Consider the following 18,909-nt stretch of genomic DNA (forward strand, 5'->3'; position numbering starts at 1 on the left):
TACAGGTTCTAAAGGTGTTCCCTTATAATATTCTGGATTTGTCTGGTGTCTGTCATAATGTTTCCCTGTTCACTTCTGATTTTATTCAATTGTGTCCTCTCTCTTTCTATTGGTTCGTTGGGCCAAGGGCCTGTCAATCTTGCTTATGTTCTCAAAAAAACAGCTCATAGACTCATTGACTCTTTGTATTGTTTTTCTGTTTCTGCACCATTAGTTTCTGCTCTGGTTTTTATTATTTATTGCTCTCAAGTGGATTTGGGTTTGGTTTGTTCTTGTTTTTCCAAAGTTTTGAGTTTCATCATTAAGTCATTTATTTGTGATCTCTCTGACTTTTGAATGTAAGCACTTGGAGTTATAAATATCCCTCATAGGACATTTTTAATGTGTCCTAGAGATTTTGTTCTGTTGCGTTTTCAGTAATTATGGCTTTCATTTAGTTCAGGAAATTTTTTCTTCCTTTCTTGATTTCTTCATTAATCTATTCATCATTAAAACAAATTGTTTAATCTTCGTGAGTTTGTGTATTTACTAGAGATTCATTCGCTGTCGATTTTAAGTTTTATTGCACTATGTTCATATAAGACACATTGAATAAATTTCATCGTTTTGAATTTGTGAAGAATTGTTTTGTGTCCCAGGATATGGTCTGTTTTAGAAAAGTTTCCATGAGCTGCTGAGTAGAATGTGTATTCTTTGGTGTTTGTGTAGACTAGTCTATAGATATCTGTTAAGCCCGTTTAATATACGATTTCAACTAATTCTAATGTTTCCCTGCTTATTTTTTTTGCCTAGGTGACTTATCTATTGGAGAAAGTGGAGTATTGAAGTCACCTATCATTAATGGGTTGATGCTAATCTGTGTCTTTAAATCCAGTAGTACCTTTCTATGAAACTGGGTACATCAGAGTTTGATGCATATGATAAGGATAGCAATGTCTTCTTGGTTCACTGTTCTGTTGATTAGAATTAAGTGTCCCTCTTTATATATTCTGAATAGTTCTAGTTTGAAATCTATTTGTCAGACATTAGGACAGCGACATCTGCCTGCTTCCTGGTCCCATTTGATTGGAGCACTTTCATCCATCTTATTATCTAACGTGGCCTAGCTTTCTTTGTTTTTTGTTTTCTTGTTTTGTTTTTGTTTTTGCTTTTTGAGACAGGGTTTCTCTGAGTAACAACCTGGCTGTCCTGGAACTCACTTTGTAGACCAGGTTGGCTTTGAACTCAGTGATCCGCTTACCTCTGCCTCCTGAGTGCTGGGATTAAAGGCCTGTGCCACCACACCCAGCCAGGTAGCCTAGCATCAAAGCTAAGATATATATTTTCTTGTAGAAAATGGATGTGAAGTTTGGGATTGTTGATCCATTTAGTCAGTTTGTGTCTTTTAACTGTAGAACTGAGATCATTGGAGTTATTATTGAAATGTTTCTCTAACTGTGGTCATCGCAGTATTGGGTTTTGGTGGTGCTGGTATTCTCAATGGTATTTTTTGTTTCAGTAATTATGGCTTCATATTTCTTTCCAGTGTCTCTGCTATATTCTCTTCAGCCCAAAATATTGCTTTCTATGTTTTCTCCAGGCTTGGTTGGCTGGATATATTATTTTAGACTGTTTATGTTGCGGAAAGTTTTTCTTTTTCCTCCAACTATATAAAATGACTTTGTTGGACATATCAGTATATATTGGCCATAGTGGTTGTTTAAAACTTGGAATGCATTGCTCCAGGCTCTTCTGGCTTTCAAATTTTCCAGAACTGAGAAATCAGCCATTATTCTGATGGGTTTTCCTTTATAAGTGACTTGTGTTTTTTGCCTCTTAAATATATTTTCTTTGCTCTGTATACTTAATACTTTAACTGTTATACACTGGGGGTTTTCTTTCCTGGTGTTGTCTATTTGGTATGCTGTATGGTTTTTACATCTGTATGGTATGCCTTTCCTTAGCTTGGGGAAGTTTTCATCTATGATCTTATTAAAGATCTGGTCTTCACCATTGACTGGTGATCTTCTCCCTCATCTTTGCCTGTATTTTGAAGATCTAGTCTTTTCATGGTGCCCTGTGTTTCCTCTTTCCTGTGGTTTATTTTAACTCTCATATTCCTTGCTTATGTGGTCTAGATCTTCTATTTTATCTTTGAGTCCTGATCTTCTATCTTCTGCTTGATTCACTAGACATGTAAGACTTTCCTTTTGAATTTTCTAGTTGAGTCATTGGACTTTTTCAATTCCATCTTTATTTCAGCTTGAGTCCTCTTCAATGTTTCTATTGAATTCCATTTTCAGGTCCTGGATTATCTTTGTCATGTCCATCAGCCTTACCTCTGTGTTTTCTTGAACATCACTCAGGCATTTATTCTCCTTAAGTTCTTTCTCCTTAATTTCATTGAACTGTTTCTTTGTGAAGAACAGTTCTTTGAACTCCTTGAATTCTTTGTTGAAGTTTATAATTGTTCTTTGAAATTCTATAGAACTAGTAGGCTTTGGAGAGGAGACATGGCTTGGTCTTTCACATTGTATTTTTGAGATGAGATCTGGGCATGTGGATTTCTTTTGTTAGTTCTGTGTCTGATAGAGAAAGTTGAGGCAGAAGGGAGGCTGAGGGAAGGTTGAGTCTTGAGGCTAGAAATGGCTTAAGTAGTGTGAAGTCAGGTGAACAGAGGGGACTTGGCTGGTGTGTGTCCTTGTGCAAGACTGGAGTGTGGTGGTAGATCTGGCTGGGTATGACTTAGGGGTGGCCTATGGGTCAGGGGCAATTAGGGTGAGTCTTGGAGGAAGCCTTATCTTTGTCATGTCCATCAGCCTTACCTCTGTGTTTTCTTGAACATCACTCAGGCATTTATTCTCCTTAAGTTCTTTCTGCTTAATTTCACTGAACTGTTTCTTTGTGACTTCTTTGAACTCCTTGGATTCTTTGTTGAAGTTTATAATTGTTCTTTGAAATTCTATAGGACTAGTATAGTCCTATAGAGGACTATACAAGCCTTGGAGGAAGGTTGGTTGTGGTGCAGGCAGGGGTGAACAGACTAAGCAGGGACACTGGATGTGGGACCCAGGTAGCTAGATGTTGTGGCTTGAGGAGGTTGGGAGAATGGGAGGGTCAAGTGGCTCACTAGGCTAGGCCTTAAAGAAGGATATTTAAGCTACCTTTAACAAGTCCCACTGACACGGAACCTCCAAATATTTTTCTTCTACATGCAATTCATAGGAAATTTTAGAACTAGAGGTGTGGTCAAGAGGCCAGCAAATTCTGACACTTTCCTGCATTGCCCTGCTGCTTTTACACACGGTATTAGTGAGCCTAGCTAGTCATTCGCTTATGCATTTCTCATCGCAACAGCAGACTTAGTAGCTGCCACAGAATCCCCCACAGCCCACAAAGCCCAAAATATTTACTATCCTATGCATAAGAAGGCTTAGGTATCTCCAGAGGATACGGGAACCACCACTGATGGCTCTATTTACCCATCTGGTGTCTACCATGTGGATACAGTAGACAGGCTGTGTCCCATCTACACTTCCAAATCTCTCTCTACAACTCTCCCCAGTCCCAGAGAGGCTCTTTCCGTTCCTTCCTTCTTCCTATTCCACGGGCACTTCCCTTCCATCATGCCCTCCATCCTATTAACATGGAACTTAAGAATAAAACCATTTTCAAGCCTTCTAGCTTTGCTTTCAGTATATGAAGAAAGGTTTCTGGAACAATATTCATTTTCTCTTGCAATAAATCCTGTTTTCCACGGCTACAGTCCCTCTAGAGACTCAAGGAAGTTAGCTTTGGGACTCAGGCAGAGTAATGAGCTCTTTGTTCCAGAAAGTCCCTGCTTTTCTCCCAAAGCAACAAATGCCCCTGATTTCGCTGGCACAACACACAGTAACATGCTTCCCAGGAAGAAAAAGAAAATGGGTCAATTCAAATTGTCATAAATATTATCCCTTCAATAACTAGAATAAGAGCAAAAAAGCTTGCACCAAGCAGTGGAACGTGAGATATGGAATGCAATCCGGAACACTGGGGCCATGCTCAAGGGACAGCCACCAGAGTCAGGCTCTGCTAACCAGCCCTGGACTCTAGTCACTCCCGTGGAGTCCTGCTGATGTGGTTCATTTCACGGAACACGAGAAAAGGAGGACAAGTGAATTGTGAGCAGAAGGTAGGACCACTTATGGGTAGAACCTCAGCTCACGCTGTAGTTGGAAGTTTTCCTGGTCTCACCCAGCACCAAGGCCCATGACCACTTAAAAAATTCCTGTATCCCACCTGGTCCTGTAACCGCTCAAACCCAAGCAAACACACAGAGGCTTATATCAGTTACAAATTGCATGGCCATGGCCTATGGCTCAAGCTTCTTGTTAGCTAACTCTTATACCTAAAATTAACCAATTTCTATTAATCTATAAGTTGCCACATGGCCATGGCTTACTGGTCTGCAGGCATATTGTTCCTTCGGTGGTGGCTGGTGTCTCTCCCCACCTTCTTCTTGTCTCTCTGTTTGGATTTCTCTAAGCTGCCTTGCCATAAGCCAAGCATCTTTATTTATCAACCAATCAGAGCAACACATATTCACAGTGTACAGAAAAGACGTCCCCCCCATCATCACACCATGAGAGGAACTTTAGAAGAGTACAATGTCTGTACTCATAAGTCTGTATGGCCTGCAGGTACTAAAGGATGTATGTACCTCAGCCCTTCACACCTCTGGCACTAACAACACTGGTGTGTATTCCAGAAGCCAAATGGACACTACCTTCAACAAGGAAATGAACCTTCTGCCTCCAAAGTGAGTAGTCATACCCAAGGCAGATTCTTCAGATTATTACATACTGTTCCAAAAGAGGAGCTCACTGTGCCCAGTTCAAACATCCACCAATGAAGCCTGCCAGCTGATGAGCCCTGGACTCACCCAGACAGGACATTTCAATGAAGAGAGAGAACATGTAAAGAAAACATGCCCAGCCTCTCTTTTCCTCAACACTATAGACATCAAAGGATCATCAAGAACCACCACCATTAAAGAAAAATGAAGTCACAAAAGCTCCAGAAAAATTAACAGAAAAAAAGAAATGTCCCTGGTGAAAACACAAAATTTATTTTACTCAATTCCAAATAAGACTATCAAGCAGAAATGAGCAAATAATACAACCAGAAAATTACACAAATACTAAGGAAATGAACATAAGATATGAAAGAGATCAGAAAAGTCACTATGATTATTGTCCTGGTTCACGTCCTATTGCTATAATAAAGCATGGGCCAAAACCAACTTTGGGAGGAAAGGGTTTATTTCAACTTAGTGTTTAAAGTCCATCACCAGGGGAATCGGAGGCAGGAACTGAAGCAGAGGCCATGGAGGAGCACTGCTGACTGGCTTGCTCCTCATGGCTTGCTCAGCTGACCTTCTTACACAACCCAGAACCACCAGCTCACATCAATCATTAATCAAGAAAATGTCCCACAGACATGCCCACGAGCCAATCTGATGGAGGCAACTCCTCAACGGAGGCTGTCTCTTCTCAGACGACTCGAGTGGGTGTCAAAGTGGCAAACATTAGAACAACTACTATCTGAGAGAGCAGATGACTCTCACCTGGTCTGCTGCCCCCCAAACACCAACCTGTACGAGCCTCGCATGACCTAGCATCACAGTGGTCATCTTCAGCTAAAAGCCAGAAGGATGTGCCAGCCAGCAGAGTCAGCCTGTGCTAGGGAGGATCTGAGACAGCCCAGGGGGCAGACCATAGCAACTGTCAGATGTTTGCAGAAATGTTTGGCGTAGTAGTTTACACTTGTTTCTTCTTAGTTTTTGCCTGAATTGATCAAGAAACCTGGTTTTCACGCCATGACCAGAAAGGTGAAAATATTTTCTCTGATGAGTCTGTTGCTCCCAAGTACAGCTTGTGTGACAGAGAAAGGACCCAGAGAACTGCACATGGATGGCCTGGACCCCTGAGACCTCCTGTACCTCTCTCCATTGCCCTCGACCATGCCCCTTCAATAAAGCTTTGCACAACCATATTTGGGACAGTCTATGTCATGTGACTTTCCTGGGGAGACATGAGACACAGGGCACTGAAGAAACTATCCCACCCAAGTCTATCCCGGGGAACCTAAGCTCACTGGGGTCACATTCAGGAGCACCGGTTGTAGGTTGCTTACAGAGGCACTGGTGACTCGAGGCAGCTCCATCACCCAAAAGCACACTCCAGTGTGGGTGACTGGAGGTGCCCGCACCGCTGGCAGGCAAGCCCACGGAAATCCCCTCTTCTCCAGCAACTGCTGGATGCTGACAGGACCTCAGAGGGGCCTTGGAAGTCTCATGAGCTTTCTGAGTACACGGAGCTTCCTCAGCTTCCTCGGCCCTGTGAGACCCTCTCTACCCTGAGGAAGGAAGGGCTTCAGTTGGAAGGATTGGCAGCAGCACAACACTCCGGTGCCCTTCCCATCGGCCATCTCTCTCCCTGCCGCAGTCATCATTGAAGATTTCACTAGACGGTCCAGAGGATGGATCTGAACAAACATCCCAGCTTGAAAAGCAACAGGCACACAAACAAGAACTGTGGAGAGAAATGAAGAAACCTGCAAAGCGAACCCAGGAGGTCTGATATTCTGCAGGAGTTCCATTCAAAAGAACCGAGACTGCACAGGTTAGAAAGAACCAAGTTACGAAGCGTTCAGCACCAAAGAAGAGACATTGGAGCAGCTATGGCCTCCATGTAAATGTGGGGAAATATCCGAGCACCTAGAACGGAGAGGACCCCAGTGGGGAAAAACAGGGTGGCTTACCAACCATAGTTCAGTGGCACGAGACTGTGGCATTAGATATGAAAACAATGATGCTTGTGTCTCCAATGAGGAAAAATAATGCCCGGAAGACTGACCTCTGAGCAATGGAGAGCCAGCAGGAGTCCAGGAACGGGTTTTGCAGATCTGTTTGTGCCTTACATACTCTCTGAATTTTAATCGCCATGAACACATACTACTTTAAAGTCAGAGTTGAGATCACCATCGCATCCTTAACTATATCCAGCAGCCTCCACTTCTATCCTGGTTTGCTTTCTGTGGGTTTGCCACAGTCAGCCATGGTCTAAAATACTAAGTGAAAAGTCCCAGACATAATTGGTGAATTTTAAACTACATACTGTGCTAAGCAGTGTGGACTCTCATAGCATCCTGCCCTGTCCTGCCAGAGATATGAATCATCCTTACATCCAATGTATCCAATTGTATATGTGGGTGACTCTTTGGTCATCTAGTTACCAAGCCATCTGTGCGTCCACAACAAAAGTCATGCTATCAAGCATTTGTACTGGGGTAACCACGGTTTTACTTAATAACAGCTCCAGCACACAAGAGTAGTCATGCGGCTAACTCAGATGCAGAACAGGGGGTGGGAAGTGCTTCCCTGGGTAAACAATGGAAACCTCTCCATTTAGTAAGGAAAATACATGTGCTAAGGCTGCTACAATGTACAGTAAGAACAGATCTTCCATTCACAACACCGAAAGAGAAACATTTTGTGCTAGTTTGATGATGTTAGACCTCAGACTGCAGAAGTTATGCCTGCAGTGCAAGGTAAGTACAAGGAAACACGCAGTGTGCAGAAGGCTGGACACTAGCCAAGCTTTCGGGCATCGCCTGGGAGTCCTGGGAGGTATCCCCCATGGATAAGGCAGGGCTGGCTACACCGCTTCCAGTGCCAGAGAGCACACGGTGCCAGATTCTTTCTCCACAGTGGAGCACTTGGCTCCCTCATCCCGTGAGGTCCCATTCCACCCTTGTCATTGAAATCCGCGCATCATCTGGGCTGCTGGGAAGAACCGCAAGTGTAACTGGCTATCACTGGGCACTAAGAATATTCTGGGATTTCTCTATGGCTGTGGGTGGGTGGTTAGCTGGTGTCTGATAGAACCACACACACACACACACACACACAAAAAAAAAAAAAAAAAAAAACAGAGTAATAAAGAAATAGTGCATGTATATTATTGTATTATGTATATGTGTACATATTTGTGTCTATGCATATACTTGTATGTATTTGAATGTATGTGTGTATGTATATTTGTATCCATTCATGTATTTGTATGTATATCTGTGTATGCATGTGTGTGCATTTGTGTATTAATATGTATGTAGTTGTATATATGTGCAAGTATGCATGCATGTATTTGCATGTATATCTGTGTATGCATGTGTGTGCATTTGTGTGTATTTATATGTATGTAGTTGTGTGTATGTGCAAGTATGCACACATGTATTTGCATGTATATGTGTATTTGTATGTATGTGTATACTTGCATGTGTGTGTCTATATCACAGAGAACATGACAGCCTTGAGCAGCAGCTGTCTGCTATGTGGCATGTGGCATCTCTGTCAGTCTATGGCATTTCTTACTTGTCCTTCCCTCCTGTTTGAAAAGCCAATACTACTGTGTCCCGCACCTTCTAATGGTGCCCAAGGGTGCTGGCAAGCCAGGAGATGGGGACCTGGTGACACCGTGTCTGCATGTGGGGACGTGGCAGGTGGGAAATAGATGCTGTTTTTCTTTCTTTGCTGACACTGGGCCAAAAGTCAGTTTCTATAAAGTTTCACAGTCTTTGTGAAAGGCTGAAAAGAGTTCTTAGGTGTAACTAGAAAATAGTGATTTGTTAAATCAGAGGATTTAGTAAGTTTATATTCAACAGGGCCAAGTTGCTTACCAACATGTTCAACAGATACAATCACTAATGTTCTTCCAGTGCTGCTGGGCTCCAAAGCCGTATGTATCTCAGACCACCATATGTATTCAGTGAGAGCCACCACAGCTGTCCCTCAGTGTCTGTGGTCATCCCTCGGTGTCTGTGACTGTCCCTCAGTGTCTGTAGTTGTCCTTCAGTGTCTGTAACTATTCCTCAATGTCTACAGGAACTGTTTTTAGGACTCTTCCCCCACAGGTACTAAAATCCAAAGGTGCTCAAGTATCTTATGTAAAATGGCATAATACATCTTGGGAGATAGTTCAGTTGGTAGGAACACTCACTACACAAGTCTAAGGACCTGAGTTTGGATCCCCAGCACCCACATAAAAAGGTGGATATTGAGGCCGGGTGGTGGTGGTGCACGCCTTTAATCCCAGCACTCGGGAGGCAGAGCCAGGCAGATCTCTGTGAGTTTGAGGGCAGCCTGGTCTCCAAAGCGAGATCCAGGAAAGGCACAAAGCTACACAGAGAAACCCCGTCTCGAAAAACCAAAAAAAAAAAAGGTGGATATTGGTCACTGAACACTTCTGCAACCCCAGTACTGTGGGGGATGGGGACAGAAGGATCCTTGCTGGCTGGCAGCCTCATTCCAGGTTCAGTAAGAGACCTGGTCTCAAAGGTGTATGGAGGAAATTGGTGGAGCAGGACACTTGATGTTTTAGTCTGCCCTCTCCAGTATGTGTGTGCTGTGCAAGCGCGCGCACACGCGCGCGCGCGCGCGCACACACACACACACACACACACGGTGGGGAGGGATGTCTTGGCATAGAACCTACACACATCCTCCCATTTGCTTTAAATTGTTCCTCGATGGCATGCAAGGCCTAACAGAACGAGGCTCCATACAGGGACTGGCACTGTGGAGGGAATGACTAGAAAAGTCTGCCCAAGTTCAGCACAGATACCGCATTTTTCTGAGTACTTTTGATCTGCAGTTAGAACCACAGATGCAGACCCCCAAACACACAAATGACTCACTTTGACTGATCTCATTACAGGTGACAAGCCTGAACTAATCTTATAATTAGATGATGGCAAGGCTTATTTTTCAAATAAAATTTTACCGTCTCATCATGTTTCAAATTTTCCCTACAAGAGAGTCAGCTTAAGTTTTAAGGATTCATTTCAGAACAATTAACTTTCATGTCCATCTGAAATGTGCTGTTTGGGCTGGAGAGAGCGCTCAGAAGTTAAAAGCACTTGCTGCTCTTGCAGAGGACCCAGGTCCAGTTCCCAGCACCCACATGACAGTTTACAACCCATGGCCACCAAGCACAGACATTTTGCATACATATATGCAGGCAAATATTTACACACAAAAAAATAAAAATAATAATATTTTTAAAGTTTAGGTTTGTTACAGTAGATTCGAATATTTTAAAGTCTGAAATTTTAAGATAATGCAGGTGTACTGCCATGCACTAGGAAACCAAGCACTCAGAGAGATGGCAGCAAGATGGTCAGGGGTGCAAAGCCAACCACAGCTAGCTACATAACAAGTTCGAAGCCAGCCTGTGCTACAAGAGACACTGTTTCAGAGTGGGGTGGGGAGGAAGCCTCTGAGACTATTTACACCAGGCTTTTGTAGCTGCTGATACAAAGATGTACTTTATTTCACTAACTGTGCCCCAATATCTCAGACAAACCCCTAAAAATGCCAGTGTTTTAACACTCTTAGCTCCTCTAGGCTCCCTTCATAAACCGCTGTCTACCACACTGTACCGTGTCCCGTAAGTAATATCCGACACCTCTCAGCTGTAGGTGAGGAGGAGGAGAAGACAGTTCATCACTACATGAAGCCACCAACCATTCCAAACATGACTCACAAGTGAGATGTGAGTCAAGTGCACAAAGAAACCTTCAGGTACATGTCCTGGTACCTAGTGCAGGCCAGGACAATGACAGCGAATAGCGTGCTGCATGCTGGAAGTTGACTATGGCGGCTGTCTGATGGGCTCAACACAAAATGCCAATGGGCAATTGTCAGCTGATGGGTTGTTAACGAGTTTGGTTGTGGGGCAATCATCACGAGATATACTAGAGCACTATGTTGCCACCTTAAATGCATGTAATTTTTTATTTGTTGGTCATAGCTCAATAAATCAGAAGGTGAAAGATCAGCTACAGTAACTAAACGCAGGAATAGAACCCAGGAAGGCCCAGCATGCTGAGAAGACACAAGCCTATAAATCCCATTCCCAACCTGCCAAGTCTCTGCACAGGCAGGTCCAGGCTGTACATGGTCAGCACCCTGGAGGGCACATAGCCAGAGTCTCCAGGAGAGCAAAGAGACCCATTGCGGCCACCAGACACTAGGGTTTGACTCATAAGTGACCCACACACACACAGACCCGTGTGCTGCATTCTTGTTCCCAGGGTAGCACAACTAAGAGGTGATGGGACTTTACGGGGTGGAGGCCCAAATGGGAGATCTCTAGGTCACTGCAAGGTCATGCTCTCAAAAAGAAGAACAAGGTTCCAGACCCCTCCCCCACATACTCACACACACTGGATGAGCAGTTCACCTTACTACATGCTCCCCACGATGTGTTTCCTCACTGCAGGCCCATCACGAGCAGGGCCAACCAATCACGGGCCAAATCCTCCATAAATGGGAGGCTAAAGATTCCTTTTCACTTTACATGACTATCTCAAGGTACTTGGGGCTTTATTGCATTTATTTATTTATTTACTTATTTACTTACTTATTTGTGGGCATGTATGGCATATATGCCGAAGTATCCATGTGGAGGTCGGAGGACAACCTGTAGGAACTGGTTATCTCCTTCCACCATGTGAGTCCCCGAGATCTCAAGCAAGCCTTCAGGCTTGGCAGCAAGCGCCTTTACCCAGTGAGCTACCTCGTCCCCACTCAAGGTATTTGTCTAAAGAACCCAAGAGTGTGCCACCTCTCTAGTGGCAGCCCAAGGGGTACCAAGAAGCGTGAGGTTCTAGAGCAGTGATTCTCAACCTTCCTAATGCTGCGACCCTTTAATATAGTTCCTTTAATACAGTTCTTTAATACAGTTCCTCATAAAATTATTTTGTTGCTACTTCATAACTGTAACTTTGCTACTATGATGAATCATAATGTCAATATCTGATGTGCAGGATATCTGATATGCAAACCCCTGTGGGTCGTGACCCACAGGTTGAGAACCACTGCTCTAGAGGCTGAGCAGAAGCTGTGTCAACATCTGTTCTTCTAGAACCATCCCACCAAAGCCACTCTGCAGTGGTCAAATGCCTCCCACGGGGTCTGAACTCACCAGGAAGTATGCAAAGCATCCATGCAGTTTCTCATGACGTGTAGCCATCGTAAGAAACCACCACAGCCTTCATTTTGCTCCCTTCCCTCCAGGAAAGCCCTAAGGTACAGTGCTGTTGACCTCTTCAAAACTTCCAATCAACCCCTCCCCCCACCCCCAATAAAAGCCTGAAATACAGAAGGAAGCGTTCTTACAGAATCAAAGCATACAGACGGATGCTGCTGTGCCGGGTCTGCTTCCCTTGAAAGAAGCTTTTAGGATGAACCAGCATCGGTCTCCTCCTGTGGGGGCTTCGGGTTTGAGGACAGTAGATGGCCATAGAGAGAGCAGAACCGTCAACGTCTAATGGAATTAGAATAGAATCTGCAGCTTGGGCAGGAAGCGTGTTCCAGTGTTGATGTCTTAACCCAGAGAGGTCTTCACTGGCTAGATAGCATCCTTCAGTGGAGAAAGCACACTGAACCATGCAGGGGTGATGTCACATCAAGCCGGCAGCCTGGCTCCCAAAGCATTCAGAAAAACACAAGACCATCCATCCTGCATTTGTTTCTCACAGAGAAAGTGTCCTCAAGCGCAAGGCCAGGGCAGTGGGAATCACGGCTAGGGCGCAGGTCCTCAGTTCTGCTCTGCAACCTGTCTGGGCCAGCATTCATTTCAAACCTTTTCTAAACAATCTTGTTTTAATGAACAGACTCCCTCAGTCCCCAGCATTAAATGGGCTACGGCGTTCCAAAAGGCCTACAAGTGCCCAGGATGTTCACTTTGACAGGCAAATCCGTCTTCGTCTTGGAGGTCCGCTATCTCAGGGCCAAGTCTCGGTTCCTTCTGCCTCCTGTTGGTAGGGCCAAGTCTCAGTTCGTTCTGCCTCTTGTTGGTTCTCCCATCCACACAGGGCACTTCTCAAGGACTTTTTATTTCAGGAAAATGCTTGCATAATAGTTCTAAGGATTTCATTGACCCATTGCTTAGCTTCCTTTCCCTGCCCACACGGATCCCCATGTGTTGGTCCCATTTGCCCATGAAGTTCAAAGGATCAAAATGATCCACTGGGCTGGAAGTGTGGCCTGGTGGCACATGGCCTGCCTCGTATGTACAAGGTCAGGGATCCAATCCCCAACACCTGAAGTGGGGGAGAGAAGGGAGGAAGAGGAAAGTGGGCCAGGGGAAAGGTATTGACCCTAAAATAGACAATTAAGGGAGAAAAGAAAAAAAAACTAAATAGAATCCAAAATAGGACTTGCTTATAAATGAACTTTCAAGACAAATTTAGGCCCTTTCTTAATATTGTATGTGAAAAAAATGCTGAGTGAGTAAAGACATGGTTATAAAAATTCAATTCTGTGTCTGTGGACACAGGTCATGTGGTAACTTGCTGTGCAGCCTGGAGGACCTGAGTTCAATGCCCAGCACCCATGTAAAAAGTGAGGCATGGTGATGCAAGCCCTTAATCCTAGCACTGAGGAGGCAGAGACAGATGGGCCCACGTGGTTTATTACAGCCCATCTAGGCTAATCTCAGAGCCCCAGGTCCCAGTGAGAGACTCAGCCTCAAAAAAAAAAAAAAAGGTAGATATCACCTAAGGAGGAATAACAGCCAAGTTTGTCCAGTGTGTGTGCGCGTGCGTGCGTGCGTGCGTGCGTGCGTGCGTGTGTGCGTGTGTGCGTGTGTGCATGTGTGCGTGCATGTGCACACACATGCATGCGCGTGAACACACAAATAAAATCAAATAATAAATTCTGGATCAGTAAAGTTGTGGGTATAAAAATAAAATTAAAGCCAGCCTTTAATCCCAGCACTCGGGAGACAGAAACAAGCAGATCTCTGTGAGTTTGAGGCCAGCCTGGTCTACAGAGCGAGTTCCAGGAATGCTTCACAGAGAAACCACCATCTAGAAAAACAAAAAAATAAAAAATAAAATAAAAGTATTAGGAGGAAAATCTTAGGGCTATGCGTGTGCCCTTTGTATTGATAACTAAGAGTGAAATATGCAGAAACTATGAAAGTGAAAATGGACATATTACTGGGAAAGTCTTAAATATTGCAAAAGACAGCAAGGACTGACCCCAGTGAAAAGATATTTGCAAGACACAATGAAGTGGCCACGAAAAGTCACCTCAGATGAAAACAGATGCCAATCTTCTCCCGTCAGATTAATAAAAGCACTCACGGCTGCTAATATCCCACGTCTCAAGGGTGGGGGAAATCAAATCCTTACGCAGGGCTCGGGGGTGAGAATGATTATAACCTTTCTCCTCAACTAATCTAATAACAAACACCTAACAACATTCCGACTGGAACACCTTTGACTAGTAACACTTCCACCCTAGGCAGTCACTCTCAGAAGCAGGCTCTGCCATCTAAGATAAGCAGCATCAGACGCATGGAATCTGTGTCACCAGGAAGTTGCCAGCAGTAGAGAACCTGAATAAACCATGCTAATCTGCAGAGTGGAGTCTTACGCAGCCACTGAAGGAATGGGTTCACAATTAGCACCAGGACCGTTCACCACGAATCACGTTTTAAAGGGAGCCACAGAGTAAAACGTGGGAGGTAGAATCACATTTTTACAGTCTTTAAAAGAAAAAGAGGCATGTCACATGTAAGGACTCTGATATACTTGTGACTGTGAAACCCGAGGAGGGACGGTAAGCACCACTGGTCAGTCTGTTTCCTACGGCACAGCACTGACGGAGGAGAGAGTGTACGTTCCTGCGTTTCCTGGATTTTAGTTATGGCAACAGTTACATACTGCTTAAGGAATATTTTTAGAAGTCGAGCGGCATCGCTCTTAAAGGGAACACAAAGATTTCGCTTCTTTGCCAGCAGCTGCTGTGCAGGTGATTTCAAATGCACTTAGTCGGTGTCCTGGGCGTCCACAAAATTAGAAAGAAAATAATGGCGCAGCGCCACTGAAGGGTAACTGGTCAAGACCCCAGCCAGCTCTGTGCTCTGCCAATCACCGCTCACTGCGCCAGAGGTTCACACGTGAGGGAGGTGACCCATGCGCAGCCTGGCACAGGGAACCATCCGAGGGTGGTCCTCGGAAGCAGAGTACCACGTGGCTCCTTGTTCATCACCAACCTCTGTCCGCAGCTGCCCCGCCTCTTCCGCCTCCGGCTTTGCCAAGCTCCCCTGCTGTAGTTTAGCTCTAGAATATCCTCTCACGGCCCACACGGTAAAGACTTCGTCCTGCACGGCTCTGCGGGAAGGAGGTGGAGCCTAGTGGGAGATCCCAAGTGACCTCCAAGGGACAGTGGGTCTCAGCTCCTTCCTCTTCCTTCTTCTTTCTGCTTTCTGGTTCAAAGTAAGCAGGATATGCGTTCCTACCACAATGTGGTCCGGTCCTTGCCACGGACCTGAAAGCAATGGGCCAGGGGGTCAGGGACAGAAACCTCCACATGGTCATCCTGTGTGTACACACACGGACACATAGACACACACACACACATACACAGATATATATATATATATATATATATATATATATATATATATACACACACACATTGACACACATACACACAGTCACATACATGTACACACGCAGAGACATATATACATATGCCCACCCACATACAAATACACACGCATACACATATATTCACACATACACATGTACCTACACACATACACACAGAGACACATACATATAAATATACACACTTATTCATATAGTGACACAGACACACACAAAACATATACACACATACATGCACATATGAACACTCACACATATACACATCTCACACACACATATACACATACACATACACATGGATGGATGGATGGATGGATGGATGGATGGATGGATGGATAGGTAGGTAGGTAGATAGATAGATAGATAGATAGATAGATAGATAGATAGACAGACAGACAGACACATACACATTGACTTTTAAGTTTTCCCAGTGTAATGTATCTTCATGTTTCTCTTGAACCTTCACCTTTCAGGCATGGTTAGGGTTTTTCCTAAGAAACACAGGGTGTGACCGTCTTGCCAAGGTGGATTCCTCCACCAACTGACTCTCTTCCATCCTCTGCCCCGAGGACAGTTACCTGTCACCTTTGTTAGGCACCTGGTGTTTTTTGTTGTTGGTTTTGTTTTGTTTTGTTTTGTTTGGTTTGGTTTGGTTTGGTTTGGTTTGGTTTGGTTCCAAAACAGGGTTTCTTTGTGCAGCCTTGGCTGTCCTGGAACTCGCTGGACTTGGTGTTTCTAAAGTGAGCGGCTAAGTTCAAAGCCACTTCTTGGCTCAGTTACTTATTTCTTCTTTATTCCTCTCAGGTCCCTCACCACACGTTGCCAGGACTGTGTGAGGAGCAAGCCCTGAAGAGAGGCTGGCTTGATTGTGTGGCATTGCCCTGGCTAAGACAAGTGAGGCACCTCATGGAAATTCCAAGGGAGGCAACTGTCCGAGGCCCTGAGCACTAGGAGGCACAGTCCATGAGGCCACCAGTGAAATGGCCTATGACCCATGCAAAAGGGATCATCAGGTCTGGGGCACAGTGTGTGCTCAATGAAATCAGAACTGTTTTTCTTAGTATTACTTTTTCCTAAATAGAAGAACTGCTGATATGATGATTCTTCGTCAGGTCCAAATCACAGATGATTAAAAAGCTTGAGACAGCAATGAGGAATTCCTTTCAGAAGGTTCACAGAGTAGAGTCCAGGCACAAAGCCCAGTGTGGGTTTCCATAAAAGCCAGCCATCTGCGTCATCTGTCTATAAGGGAGACCTTTCAAGGGAGTAGGGCAAATATATTCATTATCCATAGGGGATTGATCTCAGGAACCTCCAGCCCCCATGGTTGGATGTCCAAATCCTGTATATGTCATATAATTTGCATATAACACACACATGTCTTCCTGCGTGCTTTTAAATCATCTCCAGGCTGCCTATAATGACTAATGCAACATAAATACCATGTAAATGGTTACTATGTTTTGTTTGGGTAATAATGACCAGGGAAATCTACATATTTCTGTAGAAATTAAGAGTTTTTCTGAATATTTTCATTCCTTGGTTGATTGAATCCATGGCAACAGAAGCTGCTGATACCAAGGGCAGGATGTATTAGGAAGGCAAAGAACCCATGTTACCTACTCACAACCACATCAACAGGCAAGCCTGTCCCAACTGGAATGAACCAATCTTTCTGCAGGGCAGAGACAACATGTGAAAATCACTATCCACTGCATTGAAAGAATTTAAAGACCGGAGGTGCAGCTCAGTGGCGGGACACTTGTCACCGATGTATGGGGATGTTCCATCCCCTGCACAGGAAAACATAAAAAGAATTTTAAAAACACTTGCAGCTGACTACGTATGAAGATTAAAAAGAAGCCCGTGGGATACAGAGGCAAGGACAGAGGATAGGAGGTAAAACGTGTGAACATTTTGTGGTGGCTTCGGTGCTGTTCTCCAAAGCCCGGAGAAATTCGAGCACTCAGCCTAACAAACAGCAGGATATGACTCAGAACTGGGGGAAACTAGAACCAAGCACTCATAGCTGCTGAACAGTACAGCCTTTGAAACGCAAACTGCATTATTGTTTTACATGTTTAACTTAACTCCTGAAACAAAATATAGGGAATGTGTGTTTTAACATAAATGCTTTTCTGCTGTCTCCAATTAATGTCTTCTTTTAAAGGCTTATTATAAAAAGGCAGTTCTCTTGGCAAACCCTGGGGAAATCGAGCTCAGACTCAGAGAAGGTGGGGGAGGCTCAGGAAAGAGCCAGGAAGCCTAATTCTCCAGTCTGCCACCTGTAGGCTGGTTCCAGCAGGCTGAAACGCAGTACCCACTAGACAGACATGAAAACAATGCATATTAAGTAATGCTAAAAACCGAGCAACAGATGTGTGGAGACTATATATAGGGGCGGGTTTGGACCACGGCTCCCTAGAGGCTGCCTCCCACCTCCTCTCATCGATCTGAACACTGAGAGCTGTGACCACACCGTTCTGTCATCCAAGATGAGCCCCCCCCCCCGCCTGAAAGAAGCTTTGAAAATTAATACCCCCATTAGGATGAACAGCCACACCTGTATCGATCCCTGTTTCAAGGGTAGTTTTGCTAGGATCTCATTTTAAACCAGACAAGGAACTTGCAAGAACAAAGACCATTACAAACTAAATAAATAAATAAAATCAAGACCGAGCTTTTTTTAATTATTATCACAAAAGTTAAGAACAAACAGCGATCATTAATTTCAAAGGCTTGGTTTGGGTCTGTCTGTGTACGCGGAATTTAAACTCATAGTGTTCATTGGAAGCCTGTAATGTATTTGTGCACCATCGACCAAATGTAGTTACAGATGTCAAGAGTTCTCGAAACAAGTGCCGGCCTTTATAAGCACCCGTGCCGCATTTATCTCCTAATTCCCATATGCCCGTTCTTTATTAATATAGAAAATAAGCAACTTTCATCAAAACGCCACAAAATACCTAAATAAATAAATAAATCATCTCGGACCGATAGCTTCTTGAATAAATGTTTCCTGGAGGAAGATTTGAGGGTCAAGAATCTGAAAATCAGTCTGGAGTTCAAAAAGCACACTCCTGGCTCCCGGTCGCCAGCTGGTCCAGCAGGGCCATTCCGGGCTTACAAGAGAAACAAGACGTCCCCGCGCCAGGGAGGTGAGTGACCAGAGAGGGACCAGACGGTCTCCCCCGGACTGACCCGCAACCGAACGCGAAGCACCGCGCGCCCCCGGCGAGGACCGCAGCGCGGGGAGCCGCTCACAGCGGGCTGTGCACCGGGCTCGGGCGCCCCCGCGCCGCGCCGCCACGGTCACTGTCGCCCGCTGCCCGGGTCGGTCACTGACTAGCGGAGCTCCCGGCAGCTGCCCCAGGCGGAGACCCGCCACCTACCGCTCCCCACCAGGTGGCGAGGGGAGGGCTCCTG

General features: G+C 44.8%; 1 protein-coding gene across 1 annotated transcript in view; it reads right to left on the reverse strand.

Annotated features, from left to right (window-relative positions):
* The window catches only part of Entrep2 (endosomal transmembrane epsin interactor 2), a 421,062-nt gene that overhangs the window by 401,512 nt on the left and 641 nt on the right, over positions 1 to 18,909 (reverse strand). The window lies entirely within an intron of this gene.

This window comes from Peromyscus maniculatus, chromosome 1, assembly GCF_049852395.1.
Source record: "Peromyscus maniculatus bairdii isolate BWxNUB_F1_BW_parent chromosome 1, HU_Pman_BW_mat_3.1, whole genome shotgun sequence".
In the NCBI taxonomy this organism is placed as follows: Eukaryota; Metazoa; Chordata; class Mammalia; order Rodentia; family Cricetidae; genus Peromyscus; species Peromyscus maniculatus.